General features: G+C 38.2%; 1 long non-coding RNA gene across 2 annotated transcripts in view; it reads left to right on the top strand.

Annotated features, from left to right (window-relative positions):
* Positions 1-21,364, top strand: part of LOC126500570 (uncharacterized) — a 107,311-nt gene that overhangs the window by 43,504 nt on the left and 42,443 nt on the right. For both annotated transcript variants that reach the window (XR_007591380.1, XR_007591379.1), the window contains one exon: positions 15,453-15,573. This is a non-coding gene — a long non-coding RNA (uncharacterized lncRNA). The remainder of the gene's footprint in view (positions 1-15,452; positions 15,574-21,364) is intronic.

Here is a 21,364-nt window from a genome sequence, read left to right as displayed (position 1 = left end):
ATAAGGCAAAACACCTGTAGCTCCCTGATTAACAAACTGGCATCTCTTAACCTTGTGAGGTGTTAATTTTACCAGCACTCACATTTCCAGTTTGTTAAATTTTAGATTTTGCAGAGATGGTTTTCAAATTTAAAAGTTACTGAGATTCTCATGAATTCGGATTCATCTGCTACAGAAATAATATATAATTTTTGATTACTTCCTCTTTGTAAAAACATTTCTAGCTTTGTAGCATGTTGTTAAGAGAAGCTGTCTCTCTCTTTCTCCCTCCCTCCCTTTTTTCTTCCCTTCCTCTCTCTCTCTCTTTCTCTGCCATCCTCCCTCTCTTTCTTCCTCTCCTCATATGTGTATGTGTCTCTTGGGGATTGATGTATACATGTGTGTACACATGTATGTGCAGTTGCTCTCACCCATGTGTGCATATATGGAAGCCTAATGTCAACATCGATTGTCCTCTTTTATACTTCATCTTACCTTTGAAGACAGGGTCTTTCAGTGAGCCCAGAAATCACTGGCTATTTAGTGAATACCCTCAGATTTGTCCCACCAACTCTGGTATGACAGGCATATTCTTCAGCTGGCTTTTCTGTAGGCACTGGGGATCTAAACTCAGGTTCTGATGTTATGCAGTGAACACTTTAGCCAATGATCCATCTCTTCACCCCCTCTGTCTCATTATTAAAAGTGTACTTCATTGACTCCTGTGTATTTTTATTTAATGAACTGTACTGGCTAATTTTATGTCAACTTGACACTGGAGTTATTGAAGAGGAGGGATTCTCAACCAAGAAACTGACTCCATAAGATCTGACTGTAGGGAATTTTCTTAATGATTAGTGAGAAGAAAACTTAGCCCATTGTGTATGGTGCTACCCCTAGACTGAGCAGGCCACAATGAGCAAGCCAGTAAGCAGCACCCCTCCATAACCTCTGCATCAGGTTTCTGCCCTGCTTGACTTCCTGTCCTGACTTCCTTCAATGAGGGATTAAGATGTGAAAGTGTAAGCCAAATAAACTCATTTATACCCAATTGCTTTTGGTTGAGGTGTTTCATCACAGCAATAGAAACCCTGATTCATGAGCTTTGTGAAAGTTGATTGTAGTTGGGAATGGGGAAATTAAAATGGATTGCTCTTTGGGCTGAGGAGGGAGGGGGACTTGATTGGGGGAGGGGGAAGGGAATGGGAGGCGGTGGTGGGGAAGAGACAGAAATCTTTAATAAATAAATAAATTAATAAAAAAAGAAAAATAAAAAACAACCTTTATATTCAATTTTTTTTTGAAATTTTTATACAAATAAGATGTCACATTCAATCCCCCCCCCCCCAATGTGCTCTCCTAAGGACTACTATAGTTCTTGGAAATGTCCCAGAGGTGGCCAGTGAGAACTCTGAAAGGCAGAATAATGTGGAATATTCATTTCATTATGTGAGTTTATCTATTGTGAATGGTTTAATAAAGAAGCTGACAGGCCAGTAGCTGGATGAGATTAGGCAGGAGAGTCAAACTTAGAATTCTGGGAAAGAGAAAAGCAGAATCTGGGACTTGTTAGCAGGTGCAAAGGGAAGCAAGATGGGCATGCTGTATGGAGAAAAGTTATCAAGTCACATGCAAAACATAGATAAGAAATACTGGCGGTGGGGAAGAGACAGAAATCTTTAATAAATAAATAAATAAATTAAAAAAAGAAATACTGGTTAATTTAGAATGCAAGAGTTAGCTAGTAACAAGCCTGCACTATTGACCAAGAATTTATATTAATATTAAGCCTCTGTGTGACTGCTTAGGAGTGGCTTGCAGGATAGAAATTTTCACCTACAGAATGAAAAAGACATTGCATATTAGTTAGCTGCCCTATAATTCAGTGGTTCTCAACTTGTGGGTCATAACCCCTTGGGTCAGATATTTACATTATGATTTATAACAGTAGCAAAATTACAGTTATAAATTAGCAACAAATTATTTTATGGTGTGGGGGGTGGTCACCCCAACATGAGGAACTATATTAAAGGTTCTCAACACTATGAAGGTTGAGAACCACTGCTATAATTGGAGGAGCAATGTATCTCGTCTTTCTATTCTACTGAACAGTAAAGAAAAACCCAGATTCCTAAGGTTACAGGACAAAACATCCCGGCAAGAACAGTGTTTCTTTGCCAAGTTGGATGGTGGTCCCTCTGACATGACATGAGTAAGTTAGTATTGACTGCCAATTACTGGCTTTACTGTTAGTGCTGAGGAGACCTTGACACACAGCAGTGGAGTAGCAGGTAATTAGAAGATTTTACAAACTCATGCTATGTGCTCTGCCAGCTTCATTCACACATCTCTGAAACAAAGCAGTAAAGTGGTAAAGACTCCAAACCAAACATTGTGTCATCTCTCTTCACTAAAGGCTATATATGTAAATAGATGTATGAGGATACTGTTTCACTAAATACAAACTTTTTTTTGTTAGTTACTTTTGTAAGATTATGGCAGAATGTTTGGCAGAAATTAGTTATGGGAGGACAGAGTAGTTTCAACTTATAGCTATACATGCTTTTAGTGCCTTGTGGGGTTGGGGGGTCAGGCATAGCAGAGTTCACAGTGGCAGAGGCATACAGTAAAGGCTTCAAACATCATGGTGGACAAGGAAACAGAAAAACTAAATTCAGGTTTCTGGCTATACCTTTTAAAGTTCCCTTCCCTAATGGCTTACTTTGGTCAAAATACAAATTTTGGGGAATATGTCAATTCAAATTGTAACACTGTTCATTACAAAAGAATCTTTCACATATTCAAGTAAGGTGAAAAAAAAATCATAGTGGCAGTGTGTTCTTTCTTCAGCCGTCTTCTGACCATATCAGCAGACCATGAACAAATGGTAAGAGTGGCAAAGCAAACAGGCTTCCTTTCATTGAGATTCCTCTTATGTCTCTAAGTGCTGAGTATCCACCCTTGCAAAATCATGTGACACTGAGACCCAGATCTAGCAGTTTTCACTGTGACAGCAATCCATTGCAAATGACCTTTGTTTTACTTAATACTTTTCAGTTTACAAATTTCATTCTGTTGAATATTTTTTTTCCTTTTATTGAAAATAGACTCTTCCCTCATACAATATATCCTGATACAGTTTTCCTTCCCTGTACTCTTACCAGTTTCTCTCCACCTCCCCTTTCCTCCAGATTCACTTCCTTTCTGTCCATCATTAGAAGAGAACAGGCTTCTAAGAGGTAACCAAATATGATAAAGAGAATATAGTAAGATTAAGCAAAATCTATCATATTGAAGTTGAACACAGCAACCCAATAGGAGGAAAAGGGACCCAAGAGTAGGAAGAAGAGTCAGAGACCCACTTGTTCTCACAGTCAGAAGTCCCATAAAGCTAATGGATATAACATATATATCTATATATCTATATCTATATATCTATATCTATATATCTATATCTATATATCTATATGTAGAGAATCTGGTGCACACCCATGTAGATACTGTGCTTGCTGCTTCAGTCTCGGTGAACTCATATTCACCTTGCTTAGTTGATTCAGAGGGTCTTGTTCTTCTGGTGTCCTCTATCCCTTTTGGCTCTTGCAATATTTTTACCTCCTGTTCTGGGGAATTCCCTGAGCTCTGTGCAAAGGTTTTGATGAGACTTCCAATTTAGATTCTTTCTCTACACATAATATTGGGCTGTGAGTCTCTGCATCTATTCCCATCTGCTGCTGGTAGGGTTCTCTCTGATGATGACTGGGTAGGCACTGATCTAGAGTATAGTAGAATATCATAAGGAATCAAGTTATTGATATATAGTTCTTAAGCAAATCATTTTTGGTTTTATTCTAGGTCTCTGGGTGATCTAATCCAGTGGTTCTGAACCTGTGGTTTGTGTCATGACTCATTTGGTAGTTGAATGGATCTTTTACAGGGGTCTCTTAAGACTATCAAAAAACACAGATGTTTACAATGAAAAAATTAAAGTTATGAAGTAGCAAAGAAAATAATATTATGGTTGGGGGTCACCACAACATGAAGAACTGTATTGATAGGTTGCAATATTAGTAAGGTTAAGAACCACTGACCTAGTTTCTGATTCTTGGTAACCCAAGCAGTGTCAGGTATGGATTCCTTCTTGTGGAGAGGGTCTTAGGTCAGGTTAGTTTCTCCCACAAGTTCTATGCCATAATTTTCCTAGCATATTTTCTAAACAGGACAGATTGTAGGTCAAAGATTTCGTGGCTGGACTTACTGGTATCCATGTTTCTCTTTTGGTAGCTTGCAAATTGCTTTCCCAGGCCAAAGAATCTAGAACTTAAGAGTGAGGACTTCATATAATCACTAGCTAGACCCCTCCACGTTAAAATAGCTGTGTATGAGTTGTCCTTGGCAATGGTACCTCGGTATCAGTTTGTAGAAAGCAAACTTTTATCTTACCAACAGTCTGGCTGTTTTAGGGGACATCCATAAATCCTGCTAGGACAACAGCTCAATAGAATGCAACCTAGTCCATCCACTGTAAGTCTTACCTAACTATAGCCATAGCTAGTTGAGACTCCATATCTCTTATTACTAGGAGTCCTCATTATTATCACTTTCATTGATTCCAGAAAGTTTCTACTCTATGAGTTTTCCACACCATCCCCAAATACTCCCCTAATTGCAGTCATTTCCTGTCATACTGCCTCCCTCTACCCCATCTCAGCCCCCACCTAATCTCCCCTTGACACCATCCCCACCTGCCCCCAGTTTGCCCTTAAAGTTCTATTCCATTTCCCACTCTCAGAAAGATCACTACATCCCCAAGATTCTTCCCCTTTACCTAAAATCTCTAGGTCTACCAATTTTAGGGTGGTAATCTGTAATTAATGGCTAATATCCCCTTATAAGTAAATATATACCATACTTATCTTTCTGTCTCTGTGTTACATAACTCAGGATGATTTTTCTACTTCCATCCATTTGCCCACAAATTTCATAATGTAACTTTTTAATAACCGAGTAACACTCCATTGTGTAAAGGCACCTCATGTTGTTTATCTCCCTTTCAGTTGAGAGACATCTTGGTTGTTTTCATTTTCTGGCTATTTTGAATAAAGCTGCAATGAACAAGGTTGAGAAAGTGCCCATGTGGTAGGATGGAGCATCCTTTGGGTATATGTCCAAGAGTTGCATATATGGATCTTAGGTAGATTGATTCTCTACTTTTTAAGGAAGCACTAGATACATTTTCAAAGTTGGTGTACAAGTTGGAACTCCCACTAGCAATGAAGGAGTGTTCCCACAGCTCCTCATTATTATTAGCTTAGCTGTCACTTGTGTTATTGATTTTGGTCATTTTTACAGGTATAACATAGAATCTCAGAGTTATTTTGATTTGCATTTCTCTGATAGCTAAGGATAATGAACATTTCTTTAAATATTTCCTAGACATTTGAGTGTCCTCTAGTGAGAATTCTGTTTAGGTAGTAACCCATTTCTTAAGTGGAATATTTGAAGTTTTTATATCTAGTTACTTGAATTCTTTATATAATTTGGATATTAGTCATCTATCAGATGTGACATTAATATTTTTTTCCATTCTTTAGGCTGCAGTTTTGTCTAATTGACAGCGTCTTTTGCCTTACAGAAACTTTTCAGTTTCATAAAATCCTATTTATTAATTGTTGATCTTAGTGCCTGCAATATTGGTGTCCTGTTCAGAAAGTTGTCTCCTATGTCAACATGTTCAAAGCTATTCCCTACTTTCTTTTCTACCAAGTTAAGTGTGTCTGGTTTTATGTTGAGATCTTTTATCTCCTTGGACTTGAGTTTTGTGATCTATTTTTTATACATCTACATGCACATATCCAATTTTACCAGCACTATTTGTTGAAGATGTTTAGTGTGTATTTCTTACTTCTTTATCAAAAATCAAAAAATATAAAATGGATCCCACATATTTGGGTATGTTTTGTGTTCATTTTCATTGAATTCTAGAAAGTCCAATTTCTGATATCTTCAATTTTTTTCAAAGACTTAAAGTTCTCATCATACATGTCTTTTACTTGCTTAGTTAGAATTACACTAAGATATTTAATATATTTTGTGGTTATTGTGAAGGGTGTTATTTCCCCAATTTTTTTCTCAGTCTTTTTGTCATTTGTATATAGGAGGACTACAAATTTTTGAGATAATTTTGTATCCAGTCATTTTTCTTAAGGTTGTAGGAGTATGTGGGTAGAATTTTTTGGGTTGCTTATGTATACTTTTATATCATCTGCAAATAGTGAAACTTGGACTTATTCCTTTTTCACTTCTGTCTCAACCATTTTTTTTCATTTAGCATTAATGTTCATAACTGTTCAGTGTCCATGAGTTTGTAAGCTTTCTGCTGTTTCTATTGTTTTTGATATCCCGCTTTAAACCCTGGTGGTCTGATAAGATGCAGGGACTTATTTTAATGGTCTTATATACTGAGGAGGTGTGGATGGGGGGGCAAGAATTGGGGAATGGGAAGAGGAGGAAGTCAGTGAGAGGAAAACATGGAGGGGAGGCTGCAGTTGAGATGTAAACTAGTAAATAATTTTTAATAATATTAAGATACTTGCTTTGTGATAGAGAATTGTAGGCAATTTTGAAGAACATTCTTTGAGGTGCTGAGAAGAGAGTATATTATTCTTTTGTGTTTGTTGGAATGTTCTGTAAAATCTGTTAGACTCATTTGGTTTATAACTTCAGTTAGCTACAGCATTTCTCTTTTTAATTTTTATCGAGATGACTTGTCCTTTGGTGAGAATAAGACAGTGAAGTCTCCTGCTATCAGTGTGTGAGAGTCATTATGCAAGATGTGCTATAGTAGTGTTTCTTTTTTTTTTCTTTTTCTTTTTTTTTATTGAGAATAAGAAAAAAAAGTTTCCGCCTCCTCCCAGCCTTTCATTTCCCTCCCCCTCCCCCCAATCTTCTCCCCTCCCCCCTCTCTTCTCCCCCTCCCCCCACTCCTCTCACCCCCCCTCTCCTATCCAAAGAGCAGTCATGGTTCCCTGCCCTGTGTTTCTTTTACACACTTGGGTGCACTTGGGTTTCAGGAGAAGATGTTAAGAATTGAAATATTATCTCGGTGGATTTTTCCCTGGATATTTATGCACTATCCTTCCCTATCTCTTTTAATTTGTTTTGGTTTGAACTCTATTTCATTAGTTATTAGAATTGCTACAGAAGCTTACTTATTAACTACTTGGAATATCTTTTTCTAACCTTTTACTCTGAGGTAATGTCTATCCTTGATGTCGAGGTGTGTTTGTTGGATGTATCAGAAGGGTCGACCCTGTTTGTGCACTTATTCTGCTAGGCTATGTCTTTTTATTGGGAAATTGAGACTATTGATACCAAGAACATTTAATGACCAATTGATTCCTGTTATTTTGATATTATTGTTGTTGTTGTTGCTGCTGCTGCTGCTGCTGCTGGTGGTGGTGGTGGTGTGTATGTGTGTGTGTGTGTGTGTGTGTGTGTGTGTGTGCATGTTTGTGTGTGAGAGTGAGTGTGTATGTGTTTCCTTTCTTTTGTTTTTGCTGGTGTGAGATTATTTTCTGTGTTTTCATGGGTGCAGTTAACCTCATTAGACTGAAGTTTTCCTTTGAACACCTTCTATAGGGATGAATGTATAGATAGGTATTGTTTAAACTTGCCTTTATCTTGGAATGCCTTATTTTCTCCATTTATAGTGATTGAAAGTTTTGTTGGATAGAGTAGTCTGGCCTGGAATCTGTGGTTTCTTAGAGCCTGCTGTCTGTCCAAGCCCTTTTAGCCTTTAAATCTCCTTTGAGAAGTCAGGTGTAATTCTCATAAGTCTGCCTTTATGTTACTTGGTCCTTTTGCCTTGCAGCTTTTGAAAGGTATGTGTGCTCCAATAGATTTCTCTGCCAACACAGTAAATCAGATCAAGTTAAATTAAAAACTAAAAGATCAGGTTTATTGCACAAAACACTCCCTGGTGATCTTTACAGGGCCATAGGTGAGGTGGGGGAAGGGGACAGGAAAAAAATTCACATGGCTGGATGTAGGGGTAGCCCCAGCCAATCACCTTGCTTGTAGGGCGGGGTCGCCTGAGGATATTTTTTACTAATAAATATTGCTGGTGTGCTCTCCCCGCCCCTTCTGCTTTCCTGTTCTCCACCGGAACCTCTGGTTCTGTAAGTCTCTTTCCCAATTAAAGCTGTATATATTATTACAATTTCTGTCTGCCTTCATTTAAGCCGCTACAGCTGGTCTAGAGAAGGGGGCTTAAATACCTTGCTGGTATAGTCTTTAGCAGCTAACAGCTTTGGAGAAGGAGCCTGAACTTTTGATGCTTTTCTTCTGAGAGGGGAGGGTTTTGAGAAAGAGGAGTAGGGCCGAACTAGAGGGAGGTTCCAGCAGAACAGCTTTTAATATTCTTTCTTTGTTCTGTATTTTTAGAGTTTTGATTATTATATGCCAAGGGGACTTTCTTTTCTTGTCCAGTCTATTTGGTATTCTGTGTGCTTATTGCACCTTCATAGGCATCTCCTTTAGATTAGGAACATTTTCTTTGATTTTGTTGAAAACATTTTCTGAGCCTTTGAGCTGGGATTCTTCTCTTTCCTTTGTACCTATTATTTTTAGTTTATGGGCTTTTCATAATGTCCCAGTTTTTCTGGAAGTTTTGTGTCAGTAGTTTTTAGATCTAACATTTTCTTTGACTGATGTATCCAATTCGTCTAGTGTATCTTCAACACCTGAGATTTTTCTCTTCAATCTCTTATATTCTGTTGGTGTATTTCTGTAGTTCCTGTTCAGATTCCTAAAATTTTCATTTCCAGAATTTCTTCCATTTGTTTTTTTCTCTAGGGGTTCTATTTTCATTTTCAGGTCTTGAACGATTTTACTTATATCTTTCGACTGTTTGTGTTTTGTTGGATTCTTCTAAGGGAGATTTATTATTTTCCTCATCATTATTTTTTGTTTTCTCAATTTTAAAAGGTATTTCTTTATTTCCTCTTTAAGGACCACTATCATATTTATAAAAACTATTTTAAAGTGTTGGGATTCATCTGTTAAGAGTTCTCTGTTTAGACCTGTACCCCATTTTTTATTGAATTATTTGTTCTTTTGATGACCAATTTATTGAGCTCTTTGTATATTTTGGAGATTTCTCTGCAGTGGGAGCACATTCTGCTCCTTCAGCCAATAGCCTTTAACATACCAGCCCAATTGGGTGTGGTCTTTTATAGTTTAAAAAGCAGTGGGAACCATGCCCCTGCTCTCTTGCTTCTGGCTCCTGTTCTAGCTGCTGGACTCTCTTCCTGTTTGTGCTCAGAGGATTGTTGTTTAGAATGGCGATCTGTAAGTTTTCCCCTTAAATAAATAACCATTTTATTATCTTAATTCTGCACTGGTGTGGGATTGTATTACAGCATCAATTGGCACCCGTCCGATGAGGGGTTGGTGAAGATCTTTTCCTATTCTGTAGGCTGCAGTTTTGTCTTGTTGACCATGTTCTTTGCTTTAAAGAAGTTTCTCAGTTTCAGGAGGTCCCATAAAGTTGCTGAAAGACACTTAAGGAAATGTTCAACATCCATAGTCACCAAAGAAAGCAAATCAAAACACTGAGATTCCATCTTATTCTGTAAGAATGGTCAAGATCAAAAACACTAATGACAATTTATGCTGGAGAGGATGTGGGGTAAATGGAAAACTCCTGTATTTCTGGTGGAAGTGAAAACTGGTACAGCCACTGTGAAGATCAGTATGGCAATTTCACAGAAAATTAGGAAACAACCTTCCTCAAGACCCAGCAATACCACTTTGGGGTATATACCCAAAAGATGCTCAATCATAGTACAAGGTCATGTGCTCAACTATGTTGATAGCAGCATTATTTGTCATATCTAGAATCTGGAAACAACCTAAATGCCCTTTAAATGAAGAATGGATAAGGAAGATGGTACATTTACACAATGGAGTACTACATAGTGAAAAAAATAATGACATCTTAAAATTTGCAGACAAATGGATGGATCTAGAAAACATCATACTGAGTGAGGTAACCCAGACCCAGAAAGATAAATATCATATGTACTCACTCATAAGTGACTTTTAGACATAAAGACAAAACCAAAATAAAAACAAAAGCAAAACAAAACAAAGCAAAAACGAACCTAGACAACAGAAAGGACCCTAAGAGAGACATACATGGATCTAATCTACATGGAAAGTATAAAAAGACACGATCTTCTGAGTAATTTGGGAGCATAGAAATCATGGGATAGGATAGAAGGGGAGGAGAGAGGAAGAGAGGAGATCAGGGAAAAATGTATAGCTCAATAAAAAGAATTTAAAAAAGTGTTGGAGTTTTGTTTGTTTTTTTGATTATTTGTTTGTTTGTATTTCAGGTATGTTGGAATATTCCCAGCATGCTCTTGTAGAATAGATGGACTATAGTGGAGACATATTGCCTTGGCTGTTATTGATTTTGTTTTGATGCTGGCATCTAGGCCTCTGGGTTTGTGATGATTATAGATCTTGGTGTTGACTTCTGAATTTGTTCCTGTCTGATGGGTTTTTATTCCTTGCTTTTTGTTTCCTCCCTGGACTTTTGGAGAGTGTGATGGCTGTGTGCTGCCTGTTTTTCTGGCCTGTGTTTTCAGGGAACACCTGTGTTGGGGTTTGAGGCTCAGATACTGGCTTTCTGGCAGACGTGGCCTGCAGGTTAGCAGGGAGTGCTGCTGAAATTGAGAGCTGGATAAAAGCAATGGATGGATGAAGGAGGTTAGAGAGGTAAGATCTGTGGGATCCAGAGCAGATGGAAGGGGGCATTTGGGGGGGGGGTAGTAAAGGCTGCCACAGGTGTTTTGCTGCAGAGTTAGGCATGAGACGGTGGGATTGGATCTGGGAGAATAGAAAAAAAAAAGGAGATGCTTTTGAATAGGGAAGACAAAGAAAATAATTGCAACATTGAATGACAATAATGGGAACAAAGAAGTGAATGGGATGCTTCAGAAACAAGTGGCTTTAGAATGTCCACTCTGAGGACTTTCTTTAAAGAAAACAATAACATACTTGATGTGGGGAAGAGAAGTTGGTGTATAAGAATGAACATGAGCGCATGTCCTATATTGGAGAAAAACGTAGGCAACTGAAGGCCATAATGTGGCTGAATGTTGGCTATGAAGAGAGCAATGCTGAACATGGGAGCAGGTTTGAATATTAGAAGATTCAGACTAGACTGTTTCTCGGCTTTTAGGTTATGACACAAGTCAATTGGAAGAAGGGGAAATCGTAAAGTATTTTATAGTTTAAGGTGAGAGTTATGGAGGAATAACATTGAAATCTGTCAAATGAGGAAAGTCAGGAGGAAGGATATATTTAAGAGGGAAACAGAATTTCAGATATGTAATATGTGACAAACCCATTGGATTATCAAGTGGAGCCACAGAGTGGACATTTGGATTGATGGATCTGGAGTTCAAGTGATGAGTCAAAAGTGGATGGAGTTATTCATGATGTTAAAGCTCGATACCCATTCCAGTGTGGATACTTTTAGTGTCAGACCTGTGACTTTGATGCAAAGAGTAAAAGAAGGAAGGAGAAATGGTCTAAGTCAAGTCGCATTTGCAAGTTTCTCTTCTCTCGGTAGCTAATAAAAGAGGTAGACAAAGGAGCGTAAGAAACTGAATGAGATTTGAACAAACTGCATCAACAGTGCAGGAGATATATAGAACAATGCTTTTAATAAATGCAAAATAAGTACTCATTATACTTCACAAACACTGACCATGTGGCAGGAGAGAGACAGGACATCAGGGTCAACACATGAAAGAAGATAGCTAACAATAAAATCTGGAACGCTTTCTCACCTAAGCTGTAGTAGCAAAGGGAACATTCCTATGAAACGCTTGTATCCACAAACAAGGAGGAGCAAATGCAGAGTAAATAAAGATGTGAGCTTGGTGACTCGGTGCTTTTGGAATTTTTCCCTAGATCACTAGCCCACTTCCATTCTCAGAGGTGCCTTTCTGTTTCTTAATGAACTGTCTCTGTTTCTATTATCTCGCTGTGTGTCCCTGGGACTATTCTTTGCCCCCAGAATATTTGGCAAGTGTCCCCTTCACTCAAAATGTCCATGAACGTTTCTTTCTGCTTTAACAAAGACATCCAACAAAGAGCAGTGACAATAAATGAGCACCTTTTCCCTTTTCCTGTCTTTCTTTTCTTCCCACAACTCAAGTGATCAGGAGCCCTTAAATAGCCAGGCTTGCCTAAGGAAGCATGGGTCCCACAGGCAAATTATGTTGCCATTGTCACAGGACCACTGACAAGCCAGTGTGGCAATACTCGGGCAGCAGCATGGGTCCGCAGTGCCATTGGTTCTGTAGGGCAACAACATTTTCTCTTTCCATCACTTTTTCTCACACCACCAATCTTCTTTTCAGCCTTCCAGAGGCCAGTCAGGATGACAGGAAATGGCAGAATCAGACATGCCTCCAGTGCCACAGGTAATGTGGTAGCTTACTGTCACCTACAACAACCAATGGCTCTGCATGTTGACCTGGCCAGGTGGAACTTAATTAACTCTGCTCATAATTTCACACTGCTATGATTTGTTTATTTCTGTTTTAGCACCCTCTAACTGCCCTCAAGCTCCCTGCTCCACTTACTGTAGACATTACTGCCATAGAAGAGTACAGAGCTGACTCCCCAGGGACAAGCACATTTCCTTGACCATTAGAACTATAGCAGGGAAGTTATGCCTGCTTAGAGGGTTAACCTGAATGGCAATTTAAAGCAAACAAGCCTTCCACATAAACAAGCATCCTCTCTGAATCTAGCAGCCAAAAAGTTTGGGCTTTTTAAAATATATTTATCTTAGTTGGTGCTCTGTTGCTGTGATGAGACACCATGACCACAGCAACTCATATAAAGGAAAGCATTTAATTGGGGCTGGCTTACTGTTTCAGAGAGTTAGTCCATTATCATCATGGTGGGGAAGAATGATGGTACAGAGGCAGACATGGTACTGCAGAAGCATCTGAGACTTCTAGATCCATATCTGCAGACAGCTGGAGGAGAGAGTGCCACTGAGCCAGGATTGAGCTTCTAAAACCTCAAAATCTATCTCTAGTGACACACTTCCTCCAACAAAGCCACACCTCCTAATTGTTTCAAGTATTGTCAAGTATTGATCATGTATTCAAATCTATGAGCCCATGCGGGGCATTCTTATCAACTACCGCATTTCACTCCCTGCCCCCCATAGACTTGTTACCATATCATAATGTAGAAATGAATTCGATCCAACTTTAAAAATCCCCATAGTTTATCATAGTCTCAACATACACACACACTCACTCTCAAAGTTCAAAGTCTTTTCTGAGGCTCAAAGCAATTTCTTAACTGTAACCCCATGTAATCATAATGAAGATGACATACTTCTAATATATAATAGTACCAAATATATAGTATCATTCCAAATGGGAGGAAAGGGAACATAGTGAGGAAATACTGGACTAAAGCCAACCAGGCAAACTTCAAACTTTGTATCTCCAATGATGATGTTAAAGTTCTAGAGATTTCCAACTTTTTTCAGTTTTGTTAACTGCAACATACTCCTCTCTCTGGGGCTTATTTCACAACCACCCAGTGTGCAGCTCTCTTTGGCTGATATCTCATGGCCAGCCATCTCCAGATGCCATTCGGGGTCTCAAGTTCAATCCAGGCTTCATCTTCATAACTTTATGCAATGGCCTCTCTGGGTCTTCATGCAGGACACTTCTGACACAAGCTTGTCCTCAGCAGCTTTTTTTTTTTTTAGCCATGGAGAGAATTTCCACAACCAGTTCCTTGTATCCTTGACTCTAAAGCTAGAACCACATGGCCAAAGCCGCCAAGTTCTGCTGTTTGATGGGGAACTTGGCTTCTTCATTCAAATATGTTTTCATCACCTTTCTTTTTTCTATAGTTTCCTTCACTGTTTAAGATTTCCTTTGATTCATTTGTATAAATTGGAAGTTTAGCTGTGAGGGTTTTTGCCCTGATGATACTACACTCCCTTTATTCCATTTAACATAAGACTTTTCTTAAACTTTTATCTCTGTGAGCCCTAGACTTAGTTCCGTTATACTTCCTGATGTTCCTTTTCTCCACAAGCTGTACATTATGTATTTTTCCTTACTCCACTTTCTCCTTTTTATTATAGATTTGTTGGCCATTAATAACCACATGATATAGTCAACACTAGACTGACTGTCTTGAAATCTCTTCTGCCAAGCCATTAGTCCAAAATTCTTAAGTTTAGCTGCAGGCAGATATTTTTGGACAAAGGCTGAAAATGGTCACATTCTTTCTTAAAATATTACAAGAATAGTCTCTAGGCCATGGACTAATATTATTCTTCCTGAAACCTGTTGACCTGAACTGTGATAATCTTCATTGCTTTCAGAACTACTGTCTTCCACATTCCAACTAGTATGACCTATTAATCCTTGTTTAAAGCATTCAACTACTTTACGAATCTAATGTCCCAAAGTTCATATTCCCTCAACAAGAGGCATGGCCAGGCCTGTGATAACAGTGCCCTGTTCCTTGGCAGCAGCTTCTGTCTTAGTGTTCTATTGCTTTGAGGAGACATAATGACCACAGCAACTTTTATAAAGGGAAACATTTTAATTGGGAATGGCTTACAGTTTCAGAGGTTTAGTCCATTGATATTGCAGTAGGGAGAATTGTGGTATACAGCAGACCTAATGCTGGAGAATTAGCCAAAAGTTCTACATTCAAATTTGCAGTCATCAGGAAGAGAGTGCCCCTGGATCTGACTTGGGCTCTTGAAACCTCAAAGTCCACCTTCCGTGACACACTTCCTCCAACAAAGTTACACCTCCTAATTGTTTCAAATAGTGTCACTCCCCAGAGATCAAGTACTCAAGCCTATGAGCTTATGAAGAAATTCTTACCAAATCACATTTCTTTATTTTCTTACCTCTTTTCTTCTGCAACTTAAAAGTTTTATTAATTCAATTTTTGAGAATTTAATGTATGAGTACTGCATTTACATCATTTCCTTCTACCTCATCCATCTAATTCCTCCCATATTCCCCAACTCTAATGACCATTAATTCTTTAATTATTATTGTTTTACACACACACACACACACACACACATACACACACACAGAGAGAGAGAGAGAGAGAGAGAGAGAGAGAGAGAGAGATATGCACACACACACAAAATCTTATGAGCATAGTTTCCCTGTGTGTGTGTTTCTATTGCTGTGGTAAGACACCATGAGCAGAAACAATTTGGTGCAGAAAGGGTTTAGTTCAGTCTATAGCACTCCATTCCTAAGGGAAGACAGGACAAGAAATCAAACTGGGCAAGAACCTGGAGGCAGGAGGTGGTGGAGAAGCCTACGAGGGGTACTACTAACTGCATTTCTCCCTCATGACTTACCCAGTCTTCTTTCTTATAGGGCCCAGGACTGCCAGTCCAGGGATGGAATCACAAACGAAGGGCCGGGTATTCCCACATCAATTGCTAATTAAAGAGGTGCACTACACAGGACACCTTCCCTACAGGACAATTGAGTGGAGGTATCTTAATCGAAAGTTGCTCTTCCTCAAATGATACTACCTTGTCTAATGGATGTAAAACTAGCAAGTGCAACATATATGTTTATGAATACTCATATGTATTTCTCACATGCCCTTGTGTTTAGGCCTAACCAGCCAGGATTGGATAATCAGAAGGTTCATCCAGAAGAAGACTAATTTTCCCGCCTCAGTATCCATTAATCGACTATAATGCTTCATCTAGGTGTAGGGCCTTGTGAGATTTCCCTCATCTGTGCTGGCATGTTAATTGATATCGTCTTTTTCCAAATCTTGTTTAGGAAACTATATTGTTGAGATTTCATGAGTGCAGTGTCCTGTAATGTCTGCAAGATACTGTTTTGAGGCAGAAGTCCTGGTAGTCTGGTTCTTACAAACGTTTCAAATTTATTTATTTTAAAGTGCTTCATAGGAGAACGCTGTTGTTTGACTGAGGTGAAAGAAGGAAGCTTAGTGGTACTCATAGAAGGTAATTAAATCTTGGGTGTGACTAATTGGCAATTAATTAACTCAAACCAGGGAAAGGGTAAGTGGAGTAATGTTAGTGACCCAAACTAGTGTTTCTGACTCATCTTATAATCAGATCCATCTAACAATGTTTGGGTTGAAGTTATGAGGAAGAGAGCTTGAACCCTTCAGATATTCTTGAGGACTCTGAAAATAATTGGCAGGGATGCAAGTCTGTGTCCAGAGGCCCTGGTATGTTTCCCTACTCGATGTTCCATAGATTATCGCATGCTATGATACAGCCTCAGGGATTTTTATAAGGTTGATCCTGAGACTTTAGAGAAAAAGGAATATATTTTACTGTAGCTCTCCCTGACCCCAGCACAAGCAAGGCAGAAGAAAAGTTTGACCAAAGGTTGATAGGTTAAATTATAATATCATCCCTACAACTGGGTCTATTCTGTAGGAATCAAGGGAATGATCTAAGGCAATGTATGTAAGGCCCTTATAGCTCTCTGTGATGATAGTAGCATACAAAGAAAATCCAAAAGTAAGAACCTGAGATGTTTTAGATGCTCTTTGCCTGTATCCAAACTCAGCTTTTCAAACAGTAAATAACTGTCAACAAGAATCAGATAAAGTAGGTTGTTTCACTCCTCAGAGATCCACCCACTTCCACATTCTCCCATTTATCCAAAGTAATCAAAAGGGAAGGCAATAAGTCTTGTGGAGAACATAGCTATGGCACTTTGTCACCTGTCTATTCTTTTTTTTTTTTTTTTTGGAGGAACCACACATAACATTTATATTCAGGATGGTAGCACTAGTAGTTTTGCTTCAATACAAAGTATGCTAGAGAACGTGTGAACTTCACACGTAGGCATGTATTTGAAATCTTCATTATCTGGACACAGATCTTGATAGTGAATCTCTTGATGATAGATATGTAGCTAATTTATCCCGGAACTCATGAAGATAATTATATTGCTTGATGGTCTGTATGGCCCCAGATCCCCTGACATCTCGAAGGCTGTCTATGGCTTGCTGTGGTGATACTGAGTCAGACAAGTATAGGAGGAGACAAGCAGCTACAAGACAGGATTTTCCAAGTCCTCCATAGCAGTGTATCAGGGTTTTCCGGTGGTTTTTAAGGCAGGTGGCCAGCTCCTAACACCCCATTTAAAGGGAATGACTGGACTCCCAGAAAAAACTGGAGGCAACATTCCCTTTTCAAACAGGGATTCTCTACAAAGCAAGGAAAAACTAGAAAGCTATTCTGTAGACCTCCAGAACTTCACTGGGCAGCTACAACACATTAATGTGGTTATCCGAAATCTGATTCCTATCTTGATATTTTTCTGTACTCATGAGTTTCTGAAACCTCAAGTTCTTTGACCCTGTTGTCACTATAGGCTGTCGCTTTCCTGATACCTTCCAAATAGACTAAAGTACTTCCTTGTTCCAGACTGACAACTCTCTTTTTCTGTTTATGGCCTAATGACTTATCCTAGAACTTAATAACCCAAACAACAATCTTAATACAAAATTTTTAATAATTTAAAATTCTGAGGCTTCACCAACTCGGGTGTTAGACACTGTCTTCTCACTGGTCACCAACAGAGACCTAAAAGAAGGGACCAAAGCCTGACATGATCACTTTATAGAAGAACTGAAGGTGCCAATGAAAGATAAAAAATAAAAAGACAGCCCTACAGTGCCCCTAAGAGTTAGACTTATTCCCTCCAAAGATAAGCATAGATAAAACCATTTTATCTTGATGCACTTGTATCTTATATGTTCAGAACTATTCCAATTGTTTCCATGCCATTCTTTGTAAAGACAACATGACAAAATAAGGTGAATCTGGAGTTTAAAGTCTTTGACAACAGAAATTTACACTTAGAATGTGTTTATAAAACATGACTATAATTTAGGAGGACATACTGGTACACGTTGAAAAGTTTCTCTCTGAGATATTGAATAAAATACTATTTTTCACCAAAATAAGAACATATTGTTACTTTGTTTCATGTGTCTAGAATAAACTCAATGCCACAACCGACAGTAGCTTATGTAACTAAAAACCTAAGAACCATTTCATTCCTGAAGGAAGATTCACTGTGTCAAAACAGTTCAAAATATCTAAGAAAAGCATGAAGCTTCATAAGAGGTTAGATTAAGAAGGTAGCATTATTGGTGTGAACTTTAGAAAATCAAATAATGTAGTTTTTCACACTACCAGAATAAGGAAGAAAAAGAATGTGATCATTGAAATAGGTAAAAAGTTGGTGATAAGATTTAATACCTATTCATCTTTGAAGTCTTTTTGTGCTAGGAATATAAAAGGATCATGTTGATCTGGTTAAAGTTATCCATAAAGAGAATTCTTCCATACATCATACATAAGGGCAGCATGGAGACAATAAACAGTATAAAGTATATAGCACTACAGTATTACATAATACCGGATAGTATTATATAACAATGAAGACCTAATAGGCCAGAGAAATAATAAACAACTACATTTAGATGTACTCATAGTATTCCTGACTATAGTAAAGGAGGAAGTAAAGCATATTTAAAAAAGGTTTTTTGTATAAAGGGTGATGCACCAGTTGGACATCAAGAAGGACAAAATGAAATTTAACTACTATTTTGCATCTAATAGAAAAACAGATTTCAAAAAGCAGTAATATTTATATAGCTCATAAGAAAATAATTCTTATAGAATATATTTATTTATTAGTGTAAAATGGGGTTGAAAATAACAAGTTTTGTAACTATAACAAAATGTTGAAAAAAAATCTATGTTAATAGTAAACTTCTGCTTCTAAATTTTTGCATTCTTAGAGTTTTTTTTAAAGCAGCGCCTATAAAAATATACTTGTGATGGTTTACCTTTTCCATTTGCCTGGATGTACAATCAAAAACTGAGCTGCTGTGGCAGCTCCAGCTGTTCTGGAACTCGTTCTGTAGACCATGCTGGTCTCGAACTCACTGAGATCACCTGCTTCTGCCTCCCTAGTGCTGGGATTAAAGGTGTATGATTTTCTTGACCTGATTATTTGAATTGTTTGAGGTACAATGACTAACCCTAAATGTGGGCTGTTTCTGCCTATGTAAATGCAGACAAAAGAAATTCAAAAGAAAATCTTTACCGCATTTTCTTTGCTCATCCTGAAAAGATTAATCTGTCCTGGTGCTGCTGTTGCTGCTGATGCTGATGCTTTTCTTTGCTGAGAGCAGACCCAGCTTTATCTGGCTTTCAATGTGGATTGAAGAGTTGCAGGTTTCTAGGAATTTGCTATGCCTTCAGTGCCAAAGAGGGACTACTGGACCCAGCCTCATGAACTGAGAAGCCACTGGTTTCTTGGCTTCTGTAGTGCTAAGCAGCCATTGTTGGACTACCCACACTACAGCAGAAAATCCAATGTAATAAATCCCCTTTGAATTATATTGATTCTACAGACTTTGTTACTCTAGAGAGCCTTAAATCAGTAGTCATATACAAAATGTTTATCTATCTTTATCAAATCCATAATGAAAATTAATTGACTACCCAGTAGAAAGCAGAGAAGGGACCTAAGGAGTACTTTATCAAAGCCTGTCCATTTGCCTTAGAAATATATATTTAAAGTACTTATGATTGTGAGTGTAATCAAAGAAAATGTAATCATATGTAATATAACATTTTACCAAACCAAATGACCATTGGGAAAAAAAAATCTCAGCACTTAGAAATTGGAGGGAGAAGGATCATGAGTTCAGTACTAGCTCAGGTTTGTCTCAACCAAGATCTTTTCTCAAAAAAAAAAAAAAATCACCAAACAGTTTTACTTCTTACAGAGGATTAATCTCTAGAATGCGGAAAAAGCTAGTAAGGGGAAGTTTGTAGGAGTTGGAGTTTGGTGAGAAGAAAAGGGAAATAAAAGAGGGTAAGGTCCTGAATGTTATCAGAATATATTATGTATATGTATGAAATTATCAATGAATAAATTAGTAAAAGAAAACAACACCAAACTCAAGCAAAACCTCTAGTATTTCTAAGTAGTAGTAAATATGACGTGGAATTGACGGAATTGACTCCTACCAGTAGGAAATTAAGTTTCTGTCAATATTTTGGAAAACATTTGTCATTGTCAAGTAAGGTCCATGCTTCACATTTGTGTATCTAGCTAGACCCAAATAAGTGTCTAAAGATGTGTACAAGGAATATATGCAAGAATGCAAGAGTGCTCTGAGTGATGTTATTTATAATGATTCTAAAATAGAAACAACCCAATGCCCATCAAAAATAGAATGATTAAACAGATATCTGCTCCTATATGTAAGACTTTTTTTTTTTTTAGCCAGCAGTAATCTATAAATTACAGCTTTCTGTTACAACAGGGAAGATTTTACAGCACTAATGTTTTGACAGAAAGAAGTTACACACAAATAATTTCATACTTGTCTTAATTACTTTTAAATTGCTGTGAAGAAACACCATAACCAAGACAACTTATAAAGGAAAGCATTTAATTAAGAGCTTGCTTATAGTTTCAGAGGGTGAGTCCATGACCATCATGGCATCATGGTAGGGAACATGCTTTTTGTCCCGCCCAACTCCAGCACAGTTAGCTTTACACCCGAAATAACAACACACAAATTGTATTAATTTAAACACATTAGTTTCGGCTAATTCTCACATCTTGCTTTAACCCATATTTAGTAATCTGTGTAGCACCATGAGGTGGTTGCTTACCAGGAAAGATTCAGCATGTCTGACCTGGCAGCTGGCTCCATGGTGGCTGACCTACTATGCTTTCTTTCTCCCAGTATTCTATTCTGTCTACTTCACCTATCTAAATCCTGCCCTATCAAAAAGCCAAGGCAGTTTCTTTATTAACCAATGAAAGTAACAAATACACAGATGACCCTCCTCCATCAGAATTTTTTTTTATAGTAGAGTAATTCAACAAAAGAGAAAGGGACTACAATGGTGTTGAATCCAGAACCTAGTGGCCAAGGTGATGAGCTCATTTGATTAATATCTTCATGCCTTGAAAAATCTCACCAAATACAACAGCATATGTGTATGCATGCAGGAGTACACACATGCTCTCCCCCCCCCCCCGTCTGTCTCTCTCTTATACATACAGAAGAAGGAGAAGAGGAGAGAGTGTGGGGCTAGGGGTAGGGGATTGGGAGAGGGAGGGAAAGGAGAAAAAGGAAAGGAAGAGAATGTCTTGATAGAACACATCCTCACCTTCCATGCAAGCTTCCCCTCCCAGCACATATCCTGCTGGGATTGCATATGCATTTATTTAGGCTGTCCTCCCATGAG

Source organism: Alexandromys fortis, unplaced genomic scaffold (assembly GCF_014885135.2).
Source record: "Alexandromys fortis isolate MF-2015 unplaced genomic scaffold, M_Fortis_MF-2015_v1.1 scaffold_46, whole genome shotgun sequence".
NCBI classification, from domain to species: domain Eukaryota; kingdom Metazoa; phylum Chordata; class Mammalia; order Rodentia; family Cricetidae; genus Alexandromys; species Alexandromys fortis.
Note: the sequence above shows the minus strand (reverse complement) of the source record. Positions and strands in the feature narration are given on the sequence as shown.